The sequence below is a fragment of the Balaenoptera musculus genome, chromosome 18 (assembly GCF_009873245.2).
Source record: "Balaenoptera musculus isolate JJ_BM4_2016_0621 chromosome 18, mBalMus1.pri.v3, whole genome shotgun sequence".
Classification (NCBI taxonomy): domain Eukaryota; kingdom Metazoa; phylum Chordata; class Mammalia; order Artiodactyla; family Balaenopteridae; genus Balaenoptera; species Balaenoptera musculus.
In genome coordinates, this window is record NC_045802.1 from 11,607,795 (window position 1) to 11,625,026 (window position 17,232).

The 17,232-nt window shown below is 34.2% G+C and overlaps 1 protein-coding gene across 8 annotated transcripts in view; it reads left to right on the forward strand.

Moving 5' to 3' along the window:
- The window catches only part of NBEA (neurobeachin), a 602,800-nt gene that overhangs the window by 270,357 nt on the left and 315,211 nt on the right, over positions 1-17,232 (forward strand). The gene's annotated exons all lie outside the window — the stretch shown is intronic.

Here is a 17,232-nt window from a genome sequence, read left to right on the forward strand (position 1 = left end):
ATTTAAATGTAAATTCTAAAAATCTACTTATACTCTTTATCTTTAATAATCAGAATTTAAAATAGAATTATAATTGTTGGGTATTTTTTTTTAAGCAATTATGAGAAAATTATACGTAACATTTTTCTGATAACTAAAATAGGGACCTAATGGTCTTTCTTCTTGCCAGCTCTCCCAAGTCTCCTAGTGATCCCGATTTTCACATAAGTATTAAATATTTTGTAATATGAGAATAAAAAGACCTTATGTGTGTTTGTAATAAGTAGTTATTACATTATCTCTAATTTCCTCAGTAGCAGGGAAAATACATCTATACTGTTTCTAGTTAATGACCTGAGGTCTGGCTAAAACCACAACTAACTTCCAAATAAACAACAATATGGCTTCAATTGATCCTTTAAAACATCAGCAAAAATAAAACAACCAAAAACTTACCTAGTAATTTTCAGTCTCCAGGTTTACTTTCTTCAAGAATATATTCATGGGGACATCATTAGGTCCATTTTCCCCTTTTCATCCGGAAAGAATATTAATAAGGAAGAAGTTAAAGAAAACAGCACCCCTGGCAAGAGTTCATCTGCAGGGCATTTGAAAATTGTTACCTAATGCCAGAGTCCTGAGTTCGAGAGACATTCTGTGAGATCTGTCTGGACCTTGTAGGTTCTTGATGATGTACATTTAAAAAAACATGGTTTTATGGGAAAAATAAAGTGTAAAATTTCTTCTTCCTTAGCTCTTGGTTTCACTGCAGTTCAGAGAAATAAAGAAGAATGTAGCATTAGGGTCTGGTGTCTTTGATGGCCTCATCATCTAATCATAGGTTTAACATTACTCATTTGCTGGCTCCAGGAATTCCTGCCATTAAGGGCCCTAGAGATGAAACTTTGCCTCAGATATTGATTGAAAGGAAGAGTGAGAAATTTAAGCTCTCTATGCAGTGCACTTTCAGTGTTTCAGCAAAGCAATATTATAAACATGTCTCTCAATTTGATCTTTAAGTTGAATGTTTAGAATAATTCAGCGTGCTTTAAATATTTAAGTGGTTAATTGATTAAATATACCTCATTTAAGTGACTTAAAAATGTATTTGTTTACTGAGAAAAGCTCCAGTTGTTTTATTTTCTGTTAAACTGAAACTTTGCTTTCCACAAAAATGTTTTTAAAGAATAAAGAAACAAATGGGTAATCTTCCTTCGATGCAATTCAGGTGGGAGGAGTTTACTATTCTAGGTTTACAGTTAGCTTATAAAAGCATCTTTTGAAGATGATTGTTCAACAGATGTATAAGACCTTGGTTTCTGAGGACACACACAAAATGGACATGTTGTCAAAGTTTCTTAAAATAATCTGCTGTTTTCTCTACTACTCAACTTCATGATGCTTTATACTGTAACCCATTAGCCAGGCCACACAGCAGCAGCAGGCTTCTGACAAAGAGTAATAATACAGTTGCTGACGCCGCGGAGGTTGCTTGGTGCTGCAGCACTGCCAGTGCCGAGTTCTCTTCTACAGGCCTAACACATCCTTTTGACGGTGGAGCTGGGTCCCTGTAGAATTAGCATAGTTCTGTCAGCTGTCTTTGTGCCAAGGCACAGGCAATCCTGAGGAATCTTTAAAGCAGCAGAGTTTTGAGTTTTCTTCTGTTTTACAGTCAGCCCTTTGCAGGTATTGATAGCTCAATGTTATTACGATGAGCAGTTATTAGGACTCATAAAAGAGCTGAAAATCTGAATGAGTTACTGTCTTGATGAACTGCATGTATATGTTTTTCCCACAGTGGGAAATACAGCTAAGATATTATCCACACTGTGATTTAATTATTGGTTAAAATAAGTTTTCAATGCAAATGAAATTTTCTGGTTTATTTATTTGCTTAGAATATGCTTTTTTCCCCCTAAATTTGGATAGAACATGAAAGGATAACATTTTATTTGGATAAAGCAGGTAGCTAAGGGCTGAAAATGAAAGAAAAATGCAACATTTCTCGCAGCATTTGTTTTTGTTTCATTAGATGCTTTTATTTTTATGCTTTTGATTTCGGAAATTTCGTGTTAACTACTACATATTATTAAGGATATCAGCTTCTCTTTCCTTTTTATCTGAGCTCCTGAATAAACTTACTATTGCCAGTGGTTTGTGTGCAAAATATGGTCTAAATTTACATGAGATCATATTACAAGTGTCTGAAGGTACTTGTCAAGGATAATTCAGTTCATATGGGCAGTCTTTTAAACTCTAAGGGACATGCCATCCAGTCTACCCCCCAGTGGAATTTTAGGTCTCCGTGGAAAACACATTTTAAGTTTTAAGATGCTATTAGCATTATCATTATATTGCATTAATTGTTCCACAGATACACGAAACATTTTTTACCATATATGGATATTTTTCTTTTTCCTGTAGATCTTATGACATAAAGAATTAACTATTCTTCTTTCCTTTCAATTTGTATTTAAAGTGCACTTAGTAGTATCTTTTAAAAAAAAATTGGGAGTAAAATGAACTGGAGTAAAATAGTTAATATGTAGTGCTTTGAAAAATCAGTGCTTAATCAGTGAATAGTCTCCTCTGGAGTTCTTCAGTATCTCACAGGTCTGCTATTGTCCTCTGTCAACTTTTTTTTTTTTTTTAAGTTTTACAATCAGATGTGGTTGAGGTGCTTTTCATTAGTCTATATGTGCACCTAATTTTTCCATTACATTATTCTGAGTGTATTGTGTTCTTTGATGAAGAGCAGATTTAGTTTTCAAGTAAACTTTTTAAGGTACTATAATAGATTCTAATTATTTCCAGATTTTTTTTTAGGAAGTCTCCATCAGAGGTACTCCAGGAAAAATTGAGTGATGTTATCCCGTAGGATTTCTTTACGTTTTCATAAGTAAAGCTTAGCAGATGTCACTTGCATTTTTCTGTGCCTTATCTGTCAATAAAAAATGTTTTATAAATTGAGAAACTTTCATGTAAAAAAAATAATGTCCCTCAGTATTTAAGTACTTTCTGACTTGAAGCACTGATTAAGCAAATGTATGCTTAATGTATCATTTTTATTTTCAATAAAAACCCAAAAATGTATAAGTAACATAAAGTAGAAGTCAGCCTTGCAAGTCTCTTTAGGATCTGTGTATGAAGTTACTAACATGAATTATTTTGTGGTTTTGTTTGCCTTTATTCTTTTTTAAATACTTCATATACTTAAATAAAAAGGGTTCTGGTGACTTCACTGATGTGATCAAGGCCATATAACCCAGGACCTCTAAACACAGCACTTACAAAAGTACCACAACTGAAGAACAATCTTCCTTTTTTAAAATGATTTAGCCTTTGAACTTCTAAATTTTTCATTTTTTCTCCAATTTGATACAGTTTAGTCAGATGGTGCAAAGATAAAGACATACTTTTCTTTTAATTATATTAATCCTAAGATTGAGGTACAAAGACATAGATAAGATGAATATAGAGGCCTACTAAAGAATATTTATTCATAAGTACTCAATATTTAAGGAACTTTTGGTGCTTAAAATAGGAAGATTATAAATTTAAGAAAGCTATAGACGAACTACATTTTTTCAAGCATCTTTGGAAATATGAAATCCTAATTATCATGGTGAAATTATGTCACATTTAATTATTTAGTGACTACCTTTTTATTTTAGCATTGTAATCTTTACTAAAAATTTATTGATACATTCTTCTATTTCTTAGAGTCTAGTGTTATCCATGAAACTTGCCTGTTTATGTAGCTGAATTTGAAATCAAGGAAGAATAAAAAGTTGTGGCATGATATTTTAAATTGAATATAATCAAGTGCTAACTATATGTGGTTCAGAAAATTGATCCTGTGAACTAAAAATAAGATTTTCATGGAAGGCTTTAATAAGATGGACTAAAGATGGACCCCTTGAAGTTAATAGACCTTCTACACGGCCTAAGCAGAGAAGGAGATTCAGTCTAAGCAAAGATCTGGCGAGAAATGAACCTGTTAACGTGCTCAGACCAGTGACCAGCCTCATTTGGAGTGCATCAGAAATTAAGTAGCTAGACAGTATATGTATCCGGGTTTATTTGTGATATAGGGAATTAACCATTTCCAGGCAGTATATACCTCAAGAGTATTTTCTCATATAAAATATTATATAGTATGTTGATAGCCTAGAATTGAGATTGATAAGAAATTTCTAACTTGCAAATAGTGTTCAGTAGTTCATGATACCCATACAAGATACAACACTTTCATCCTTGTATAATGATTAGTTCATATCCAACCTGAATTATAAACAGAGAAGGAAAATGATGGATGAACAAAAGTTCTGAGTTCATCTGTGTGAAAATATAAGAGAAATGACAGTCCTTTTCTCATGTTTGAATTCTCATGATTCTACCAAAATTGGGACAAAAAGAAATTGGTAAGATAATTACCAATTTCTGCAGGATAATCTTTAAGAGTGTTATAGTTTCTGTGGCACAGGAGAAGGAATGTAGTATATGCTGATGTAAACAGATTTCCCTGGATACTGACAGACCACCTCCCTGGACTAAAAGCCCTCTCCACACTTGGCTGCAGTGTCCAGCCCTTTCCTGTCTTCCCAGTTATTTTGATTTTATGTTTTCCCCCATTTTTATTTTTCTGTATTCACATTATATAAATTCTTCAGGCACATTACAACAACTTCAAAAAATAGTGAAAACAATGGTATATATTTCGTTGTCCTACCACTTGTATATTCCCTAGCTTTTTGGTGGATTTTTTCTCTTTAATCCTACATATTTCAACATACTTTATTTTATAGTAAGTTATATATAATATCTTATAATAGGTAATTTTCTTTGTCCTCTTTTTCTTCCCTTGCACATTTCCTCATGATCATTTTTTTCTGTGGTTTTGTTGTTGTTGTTTAAATAATTATAGACTCACAGGAAGTTGCAGAAATAGTACACAGAGTCCCATGTACCCTTTCCCCAGCCTTCTCCAATAGCACCATCTTATATAAATGTAATACAGTATCAAGAGTAAGAAATTGATATTGGTACAATACTTTTAACTAGAGTACAGACATTATTCAGCTTTCCCTATTCTTTGTGTGCATTCATTTGTGTGTATATAGATCAATGCTATTTCAATCCTTATATTGATGTAACCATTACCACGATCAAAATACAAAATACAGAATTATTACTATTACTTCATATCTTCCCAATTATTTCAAACTCTTTTCTTTCATGAAGCTTTTCTGGTTTATTATTATATGATTTTAATCACTCCATCCTTCCCTTCAGCATTTGAAGTGCATGTATCTAGATAGTAAATATAGGTACCTGTTTACATGTTTTAATTGGATGCTCTCATAGGTGATAAAGTATGATTTTCTTTATCCATTACATTGGAATTTCTTTCAGAGTAAGCATCATGCCAAGTATTTCCTCCTTATCTGGAGCATTTCATTCAGCCAATGGAGAAAATAAGTATTGTATAGTCTCATCAGTATATTTATTTAACATTAATTGAGATATTTTTGAATTGTAGAATTTTTTAAAACTATCCAAAAAGAAAGACTACTTAAGGATGACAAAGCTTTAGAGTCATTCAAGGTCACATTATGAATGTTATTCATTTCAATTATGCTACAGATTTACACCATAACAAAATTCATTTTATTTTTCTGTTCCCAGTGATGTCTTCCGTTTTGCCTCACTGTGTCATCCACATCTTGCAGTGTCCAGCACTTAGTATAGATATTTATTAATTACTTACTGAGTTAATTCATGAGTAAAAGAAAAACACAGTCCCCAAGATTATTTGATTTATTTATTTTTGTTGTGGCAAACCATATATAACATAAAATGTGCCATTTTAGCCACTTTTAAGTGTACAATTCAGTGGCATTAATTACACTCACAATGTTGTATAACTATCACCATTATTTCTTTCCCAGAATTTTCAACATTCCAAACCAAAACTCTGCACCCCCTAGGCAGTAATTCCCCCGATCTCCATTCCCAGACTCTGGTACCTCTAATCCACTTTTTTGTCTCTATGTTTTGCCTATTCTCTGTATAGCATATAAAGGGAGTCAAACAATATTTGTCCTTTTCTGTCTGGTTTGTTTCACCTAACATAATGTTTTCAAGGCTCTTCCATGTTGTAACATGTATTGGAACGGAATTCTTTTTTATGGTTCACCAGTATTTCATTTTTTGTACAGTAGCACATTTGGTTTATTCATTAATCTTTTGATGGACCCTGGGTTGTTTCCACCTTCTGAATAATTGCGAATAATGCTGCTATTAACATTCGACAACAAGTATCTACTTGAGTCTCTATTTTCAATTCTTTTAGGCTTATACCATCAGATATAATGTATATAATTGAGTAGAATTGCTGAGTCATTTGGTAATTCTGTGTTTAATTTTTTGAGGAACTGCCAGTTTTCCATAATGTCTGTATCATTTTACATTTCTATGAGGAATGAACAAGGGTTCCAATTTCTCCATATCCTTTCCAACATTTGTTATTTTCTCTCTCCCTCTATTTTTGTTGTTGTTGTTGTTGTTGGTTTTAAAATTATAGCCATTCCTAGTGAGCATGCCTTGTGGTTTTGATTTGCATTTTCTTAATGACTAATGACGTTGAGCATCTTTTCATATACCTGTTCAAGTCCTTTCTCATTTTTAATTGGTTTTTTGTTGTTGTGCTTGAGTTGAAGGTGTTTTCTATTTATTCTGGATATTAAACCCTTATCAAAAATATGATTTGCAAAGATTTTCTTTGATTCTGTGGGTTATTTTCATTTGTTGATAGTGTCTTTTGATGCACAAAAGTTTTTACTTTTAACAATGTCCAGTTTATCTATTTTTGTTATTGTTACCTATGCTTTTGGTATCATGTTTTTGAACCCGTGGCCAAATCCAAGCTCATGGAGATTTCCCCTATGTTTTCTTCGAATAGTTTTATGATTTTAGGCCCTAAATTTAGGCCTTTGATCCATTTTGAGTTGATTTTTATATATGGTATGAGATAGGGATCCAACTTCATCCTTTTACAAATGGTTATGCGGTTTTCCCAGCACCATTTGTTGAAGAGACTATTCTTTTCCCATCAAATGGTCTTGGCACTCTTGTTGAAAATCAGTTGAGCACAGATGCCTACGATGATTTTTAATGTAAAAGTAGTCCTCGCAAATTAAAAGAAAAGCAATTTTAGAATAAGTATTACAAGTTTAAATAAAATTTCCTGTTACCTCGTAATTTCACTACCCAGGAGTAATAACAATTAGTCATTTAATGTGTACCCTTTTGAATTATATTTCTACACGTAAGTGCAAAATTATTTTTCTTGTTATTAGTATAAGCAAAAATTGCTGTTATAACAGAAATAGTTTGTACATTATGTTTTCCAGTTGATAGTGTAGAGCAGTGCTGTCCAATCAAAATATAATGTGAGCCACATACAACTTTAAATTTTCTAATAACCACATTTAAAAAGGTAAAGAAATAGGTAAGATTAATTTTAATAATGTATTTTATTTAACCTAAATATAATTTCAACATGTATGTAATCAATATAAAAATATTTAATGGAATATTTTACATTCCTTTTTTGGTTCTAAGCCTTTCAAATCAGGCATATATTTTATACTTAGAACACGTATCAGGTCACACTAGCCACATTTCAAGAGCTTGTAATAGCTGCACATGACTAGTAGATGCTGCATTGGTCAGCGCAGCTCTTTCTTCCATATATGAACATCTGTGCTTTTCTTTTTTTAATGTTAATATGGTCTAAAAGTAGAACAGGGTATTCCAGAAGCCCTGAATATTGTAGGTCTTCAAGCAAAGATCAGCTAATTGCGTGTCAAAGATTCTTGCACTGGGTTAAAAAGAACAATTCCTAAGTTTCTCTACAACACTAAAATTCTCATGCTGGCTTATACGCCTATAGCTGCATGATTATTCATGAATAAATGTAAAGTATTTTGATATAACTGCACATAGCTCTGCTTCATGATAATGTTGCACACAGGGTCTTAACATTCAAGATTTAAACTGGAAGTTCCTGCTGTTCTTAAATGGTAGCATAGATAAGTGGCATAGAGTAATTTATTATTTTGCCAAGGTGTGAATTGAGATCCTGTGTGCTACGAGCTTGGTATATGAGAGTGTATAAGCCAAGCAGACAACAAAGCCTCACCAGCTCAGTGCAACATGGTTGCTCCCTATTTATTCTTGAAAATAAGGCAGTTTTCATAATGATTTCTTGCTTCTGTGTAAGCATGGGTGGTAGCCACAAAATATTGGTACTTAATAGGCCTCACAAAGTACATCTTGAGAAATATTAAATGTCTCTTTTATCTTTAGGTTATCTACGAACGGTTTTTGACAAGCTAAACTTGCACAGTAGTTTAGTAATACCCGGCACTTTTATGATAGTTGTATACAGTTTAGAGCTCTCGATGCTAATGGTATAATTTCCCTTATATTCATATTTTACTGTATCTTATTCTTAAGTTACAAAGTTTTGAGGATCACTCTCTGATACACCTATTCTTAGCTCTAGAAAAATGACATTCAAAGACCATCATCAAGAGTGATACCAACAGTACTATAAACTTAAGATAAAATAGTTGTACATCAGTCATGACTCAAAGACGTAGTAAGCTCTTAAGAAATGTATTCTGTTATATAAATGTAAATTATATTTTTCATGATAAATCATATAAATTAGAGAAAGACAACCATTGTTATTTCATTGATTATAGACAAGTACAGGATTTTGTTTTATTGGTTTTATTTTTGTTGTTGTTGTTTTGTTTTTTTCTGGCTGCACTGCGAGGCTTGCGGGACCTTAGTTCCCCAACCAGGGATTGAACCAGGGCCCCGGAAGTGAAAGCGTGGAGTCCTAACCACTGGACTGCCTAGGAATTCCCGGTTTTAAGTTTTAAAAGTTCTTTTTCTTCAAAACTACATTCTAAAAACCCTGTTTTAGCTTTTACTGTTTTTCTAGCTACGTAGATCTTAAAATATGAAACATTTCCTCTATTTTCTTATTTAATAAAGTTATCATTTCCTTGATTTCTTCTGATCATTTCTAGTAGCAGGTAATAAGGAAGGAGTATCCTCTAGAACTCAATATAAATGTGTTTGTATGTTGTATATATTCATAGTTATAGAAAATGCTCTGTTTAAAAAATATATTGTGAAACAATCTAAATTATTTTAATCATAAGTACAAACATAAATATATGTGTATGTGTATATATGTTCATAAGAATATTTGTAATAAAAAGCTGTGTTAAATTTATTTATACAATTTAGCCACATACTGAGATCCTGGGAAGCCTCATTGTATCTATCTTTATATGATACACCAACTCTTCTTTTAGTAATCAACTTGGTATATTTTCATGTTGTGTAATGATTTTTCTATGGCTGACCTTCATATCGATAATCTCTTTGTACTGATCATTGATTATTCATTTCTTACATTCAGTTTTTCCTACAATGCTTTTAGTAAGATGTTCATAAAAATAAGCAATGGAAATGAAAAAAAATCATACTTTGAATACTTGCATATTTTTTTCATTAGTTTTATTTTTTGCATACATTGAAAACACTCATCTCTGTTTTTCTCTCTGCACAGTATTTTTTTACTTCAGTCCTTGTACTTATTAATTTCTCTAACATTGCACAGAATTTATAAGCATGCCAGTTATAATTAGCATTTGTTATAAAATTTTTTGAGGAATATACCTGCTTCTTTTAGTGGCAATTAATGATAAGTAGACATGAAGGATATAGAAAGTAAAAAATAATTCTGGAGTTCCAGAAGACTTAATATCTCAATTTAACCTCCCATTTTTACCTTGAAATATTTTCCATATTTTCAAAGAATCTGAGATGGATTAAGTCTCTGAGGACATTAAGTTAGTTTACTTAATTATACCCAAAACAAAAGGGAATGAGAAGTGTGCACTGCACTGACAGAGAGGAGGAAAAACCAGTGGGGGAAAAAAATTATGTGCTGGGTCTGATATTTCTACTGGGTTATCTAACTGCCATAAAGTGATTGTGAAGAGAACATAGGGATTTCATTGTCATCCTTCTGGAACCTATTTTTCTTCAAAGTGTTTAGTTTCAAAGGATCCTTAACTTGATACCCAATTCTTTGAAAAAGTCCTTCATCTTGAGGCAATGTTATACATCCATGTAGAAAAGTTAAAAAATTGTGACAAAACTGTCTAAAGACTTGGCAGCTGTCTGCAGGCATTCAAACCCAGTTTAGTATGTTTCCCCATGAAGATAAAAATTTGATGCCCACGTTTAATTTACACCTTTTCTTATGGCTGTTCATTTTCTTCAGTAGTGGAGCCAGTGAGTGTGTGTGTGTGTGTGTGTGTGTCTGTGTGTTTTCTCAAATGGCAGAAGACTTTGGAATGATTTGTAGATAAGACTTTTAAAGATACTTTTTTTCCTGTCATTGCCAAGAAATTGACTTTGTTGAACTGACGATAAGTTATTATTATTATCCTTTTGTATACATTCTCATGTATCCATTTGCCTTGTTTTAAGTAATTTCTTTAATTCTACATGTCAGAATTGTTAGGGAGCTAGGACCGTGATTAAAGTTTCCTTTCCCTGTCCATCTATATCCCATTTCTTTTTTCTTTTAATTTTTATTTATTTATTTATTTATTTTATTTTTGGCTGTGTTGGGTCTTCGTTTCTGTGCGAGGGCTTTCTCTAGTTGCAGCAAGCAGGGGCCACTCTTCATCACGGTGCGCGGGCCTTTCACTGTCACGGCCTCTCTTGTTGGGGGCACAGGCTCCAGACGCGCAGGCTCAGTAGTTGTGGCTCACGGGCCTAGTTGCTCCGCGGCATGTGGGATCTTCCCAGACCAGGGCTCGAACCCGTGTCCCCTGCATTGGCAGGCAGATTCTCAACCACTGCGCCACCAGGGAAGCCCTATATCCCATTTCTTAGCTCTCAATGTAGTTTATGCCTCAGCAACCACAGCAGACACTCAGTTCCTCCTGTGTGCTGTGTACTTTTCTTGTCACAAAGTTTTGCGTATCTCCCCTTTCAATATTATACCTAATTATTCTTTTGAAACTTCCAGAATCAGTTACATAGTAATATGCATTTAAGAAATACTTTTTGAAACGCGCATCAGTGTAAAGGAATATAATAACTGCATAACCTAATTCATTGCTCATATTTTTTTACATGGTCATTATAAGGTAACACTTTCAGTCTTACAAAAATATCATTTATTGGGCTTCCCCGGTGGCGCAGTGGTTGAGAATCTGCCTGCTAATGCAGGGGACATGGGTTCGAGCCCTGGTCTGGGAAGATCCCACATGCCGCAGAGCAGCTGGGCCCGTGAGCCACAATTACTGAGCCTGCGCGTCTGGAGCCTGTGCTCCGCAACAAGAGAGTCCGCGATAGTGAGAGGCCCGCGCACCGCGATGAAGAGTGGCCCCCGCTTGCCACAACTAGAGAAAGCCCTCGCACAGAAACGAAGACCCAACACAGCCATAAATAAATAAATAAATAAATAAATTTAAAAAAAAAATATCATTTATGGAAATAAAATACCATGTCAGAGCTGGAAAGGACTATAGTAATGGCCTTAGTTTAGAGATGTAGACACTTCAATAATTATGATGTAATTATGATGCAGTAGTATACTATTTTACAAATGAGTAGAAGGAATTTAAATAATTGAACAATTTGAAGGGAAAAGTACACATCACTTCATAATAACTAAATTGCTCCATGCTGGCAAGTTAGGCACGTTGAGGTTTGTGTGTGTGAGCAGTCTTATTGAGAGGGAGAAATAACCACAGTCAGTGGTTCTCAGCACTGACTCCACATCACAGTCACTTGGGAAGCTTTATAATAATACTGATGCCTGGGCCCCACCTATCCTTAGAGACTGCTCCAATATGACTGGTGCTTTCTAACAACATTCCTGCTGATTTTTTTGTTCAGTCAGAATTGAGAACTCACAGATTTAAGTGATACCATAGATTTTGGAGAAATAAATTCAATTCAACAACAAAAATGCATTGAGTACGTACAGTATGCCAGATACTTGCTACTTACTAGATGTGCATAGTTAGATAAAACAAGATCCTTTCTTTTATTAACAAGTTTATGATCTAGTGGGGAGAAATCACTACAAATTATAAATAATTATATTTCAGAGGGAATGTTCCGTGAGTAATAAAAGTTACATTAAGTGCTGAGAAAATAATGATGTATGCTTGATCCCATTTTCCATTTGCAAAGTTTTAAAATTATTTTTTCTTTACACACTTTACGATTTATTGCTTTGCCAGCATAAATTCTTGTTATAGTATTGCCCTTTTTCATAGGAGTAAGATCAAAAAATTCATCTACAGAATAGCATAGCTGAAAGAGAATATGCCGTTTGTTATACTTTGGTTACTTTTTCCTTCACATTTCATTTTTTTCTTTACACTTATGCATTCTTGTTTACTACCCAATCCTGTATGCCATATTTTGCCAAGAATGTAAAGAGATTAGACTTTTCAACTAAAGATGCCCTCAAAATTGATTATTTGTGCTACTTGTACAACTGTCATTCAGAAATCAGTAAACACGCTTTAAAACCCTCATTCAATCCTAACATTTTCTGAGAGGGAAAATGTACTTTATCTTGTGAGGAACGTTTTGTTTTCCCTTTTTCTCTTTCTCATTTAGCATTTTTTAAAGTAGCTGAAAGAAATACACTGTTTTCCTCATTGCCTTATGAGATATATTTAAAATTCGCCATAACAATGAGAGATTAAAATAAATAAGTCTCATGCAAAATTCCAGAAAACAGCTGATGAAAATGCATGTTTAAAATTTCCAGCTTTACTGCTACTTTTACGTCTTAAGTCATTCCTTCTCTAACTCTTCTATTGAAGCAGCCCCCTGGGATTCAGTGGATGAAAAGGTGATACAAGCTGTAACCCATGCACCACAACAGGAACATTCTATGCTCTTATGTTTTAAAATTCGTATTTTACTATATTATTCTTATATTACTTATAATTTTAAATTAAATTATATGGCTTTTTTTTTTTTTTTTCCTCCCAGACTCCAGGGAGATGAATATGTATGTCCTAGCACTTAGTATGTCTCCTGCCTGGGACTTTGATCTCATACCACAGTTTGAAAAATAAAAATTTTAAACTTGCTTTCTTAAGGAAAGACAACCGGTAACATTTTTTTGACCTTACAAATTGTTAGTATTAGTTAATGTAGTTAACAGAAATTGACTTGATAAATTGAAATTGTCCAAATTGATTATTGTAGTTGATGAAGAATTTTGAAAATCTTCAAAAACTCAATTATACTCTTTTAACATTAGGTGAAATCTACTTTGGTCCTTACTTAGGTCAAGGCCTGCAAAATTACGCTTGTACTCCCAGCCATATCATCTTAAAGCATAACCAGTAGGCTTCTGTGGTAGAGAAGAAAATATTCATGTTTGGCAAGCAAATAACTAGTAGAACCTAGAAAAAAAATACCAGGAAATATAATATTTTATACATAATAATATAAATTTTATGCATAAGGATTTTTTCTGTGTTTTCCATCTGATGTCGCTAAACTTCTAGAATTGAACTCTTTTTGCCTTAATGCTGTAGTATAGTCACTGTGCAATTTACATCATCTATTTCTTCTGGTTCTGTGGTTACCACAGACAAATAAAATATGGCTCTTCCTTCAAAGATACAATATCTAAAATCTAATCATATAATGTGCATATAAAACATACAAAAGTGAAGTTGCAGAGACATGGAAAATACTATTAAGTTATCAAGTTTTAAACTCTTATATTAGAAAATTGGCATTTCGGCTTTTGTTGTCTTAAAATCCTGTATCACATAAGTGTTTCATATCTACTTACGTCTGAGGAAATAACAGGACAGTTAGTGGTGACAGAAGAGCAAGATAGACAGAGTCTGTAAAATTTTTTGCTTGGGCTCAGAGGAGGATAGAAAATATCTTCCCTCCCTATGGATGGAGGATGGAAAAAAAGAGAGAGAGAGATCCTTTCTTCTTTTTGTGATTAATAATGCTCTTTCATGTCTCCACAGATAAAGAACCCAGTTAGATTATGCTTCTGTGGGAGTAGAGAAACACTTATGTTCAATTAATTATGAGCATTCTTAATAAGAAAAGTTTAAGAGGTTTTAATACCTGTCATATGGCCTCACATCTCTGATAATACCAAGAGGTGAATTGCATGTGAATTGCAGCTTACCCAATAAATGACCAATAATAGTATTTATTGAGTATTACTTATGTGTCTCATGCTGTAGCTGGTGCTAAAAATTAAATATTAAGATTTAAAACCACATTTTATTTCACAGGACTAAGGCAAATAAGACCAGGGAGTTTACACTCTTCTGGAAAAGAATTACACTACAGTTTACAATTGTGTTACTTAAGTCAGGGTCCCTTCCTGAATACCGTGGACTATTTTATAGGTGAACAAGAAAAGAAAAACATCATCTACCCCTAGTTTTACTCTTTTTCTGAAGAAAGAAGTATCCTTATTCCTTTCCAGGACACCCCATTCTTTAATGCCTTCTTCAAGATTTCCCTGTCACCATTTCTCTCTTGTAATCAATGTTTCTCTGACTCTTTCATTCTCTATGGTCTACAACTGTATTTAAGTCTCTTCGCCCTAAAAACTATGAACCGATTTTTCTCTGAAAAAAGAGATTTTTCTGAAGAAAGAGTTCTGAAGAAAGAGTTGAACTCAAATACAAAGCCTTTCAATTGCATTATATTGTCATTAAAGAAATTTAGGAATTATATTGCCTGCTTCTTCACAAAAGCAATTCTGGAAGAAAAAATATATACATTGCAATGCTAGATTTTCATTCAAAATATGTCTTCCGTATTCAAAACCTCTCTATAATCTGATGAAATTAATTATTTCCTTCTTGACAGTCTGTTAGTCTGCATACAAGTCTCTCCTAATTCTTCGCAGAAACTGTGTTAGCTTTACAATAGTTCTGTAAACTGTTTCTTAGATCTGTATCCACCTTTTATCTGATTTCTTCCCTTAGAGTCATGTTTTGGGTTGTTCACATTTGGTTCTTTCCCGCATTTTGAGCACTTGGTGGGTTTGCACTCCTTTGCTCCGTTGAACTGAAGCTTGGTCATGTGACTTTGACCAGAAATGTGAGAAGAAGTGACATGTGTTACTTCTGGGCAGAAACTATAAGAGCCAGTGATACTTAAACTTCTTTTCTTTTCCCTCCACTTTGGTTGCCTATAGTGTTCCAGACAATGGTTACATTGTCAGTCTTGCTCCCAAAGTGAGGGTGGTGATGAAGCAGAGCAGAACACAGGCAGTGGACTTGGAAATTGAACAAGAAATCAACCTTTGTCTTTTGAGCCCCTGAGATTTTGGGGCTGTCACATTATCTTGTTTCTCCTGTTTGATATACTCCTCATTTTGGCAGAGCACACCATCAGTAGGTTCTTTTTCTCTCTTCTTGAAAAAGAGTGGATGAAAAATAAATGTTTATGCATGTCTGAAAATGTAACTCTTCTGTCCTCATATTTTATGGATAGTTTGGCTGGGTATAATGTTCTGAGTATTATGTTCCTTGTGCTGTTGAAGGTGTCGTTTTCTTTTCTCCTATCTTCCAGTTTTGCTCTAGAGAAGTCTAGTGTCAGTCTGATTCTTGATTCCTTGTATAAAGATATTTTTTTCCTGTAAGCCTTTTCCTTAACCCTGTTCTAAAATTTTATGATGATGTGCTTTGCTGGGGATGTTATGTCATGTACTTAATTCCTAGGAAATAATTTAAATTACTTTGATAACTTCCTCTCTTCCATGTTCCCTATTCACTCTTTCTACAATTCCTACTCAGTGGATATTGGTTTTCATCAGAAGATTCTCCACTTTCCTTATTTCTTTATCTCTCTTCTTATTGTTGCAACTCTTTATCTTTTCGTTCTATTTTCTGGGAGATGTTTTCAACTTTGTTTTTTAAGCTGTCTCTTTTTATGTCTGCAATCCCTTTGCATATCTCAGCTGTGTAATTACAAATTTTTTTTCTGTTGCTTCACTGTCTCTCATTTTCAGGTTTCCTTTTTTGTTGTTGCTGTTATATTTTGTTGTTGTTGTCCCTAGTATCCCTTCTGTACTATTGTCTTGGTATTTGTCTTTCATGTCAGGATGTCAACTCTATGTAATGATTTCAGAAGTATATTAGTAGCTCAGGCACCAGCTCATATGTCAGCTCTAGCACCTGCTCCAGCACCTGTAGAGCTAGAGCCAGTTCTAGCATAAGTTCTAGAGCTACATACAGCTCTGGGACCTGATCCAGCTCCAGAGCTGAAGCCAGTAGCAATACTAGAACTAGAATCAGCTTTAGAACCAGCTATATAACTAGAGCCAGCTCCAGAGATAGAGGTAGTTCCATTATAAACTGTAGCACCAGCTCTAGCAGCAGCTTCAGAGTTAGAGCAAATTCCAGAACGAGTCCTAGCAGCACCTCTGAGCTAGAGCCAGCGCCTGCACTAACTCTTGGATAAAGGTAGATCCAGCTGTAGAGCTAGAGCCAACTCCAGCACTAGCTCTTGTACCAGCTGCTTCTTAGTGCCAGCTCTGGCTTCAGCTCTAGAGCTGGTATCAGCTCCAGATCTAGAGCCATCCTTATCTCCAATTCTCACACCAGGCCTGGCACCAGTGCCAGAATTAAAGTCAGTCCCAGAACTGGAGCCAATTCACAACCAGTTCTAGCACTACTGTCTGAGCTAGAGCCAGCTTTGGCACCAAATCCAGGGAGAGAGCTAGGGCCAGCAATACACCTAGTGCCAACTTCAGCAACATATCCAGCAGTAGCACCAGAGATAGAGTCTCTCCACAGCTAGAGCCAGCTCAGGCATCAGCTCCTGGGCCAGTTCTGCAGCTTGAGCCAGCACCAGCTCTAGTGCCAGCCCCTGGTTCTGGTGCCGACTCTACCACCAGAGCTTTCCTTACCCTCCTCTGGAATGATATCTTTTTTGATTTTTGTACTTTTGTTTTTGTGTTTCATATATTTTGTGGTTTACTATATTTTAATTTTGCAGTTCACATACAATAGAATTTTAACTTCCTAATCATTAAAAAAATGATATTAGTGATTAAAGGGTCTTGTATTTTTTTATTTTCTTGAGCCAATGTATTATACATGGATTATTTTCTTTTGAATAATG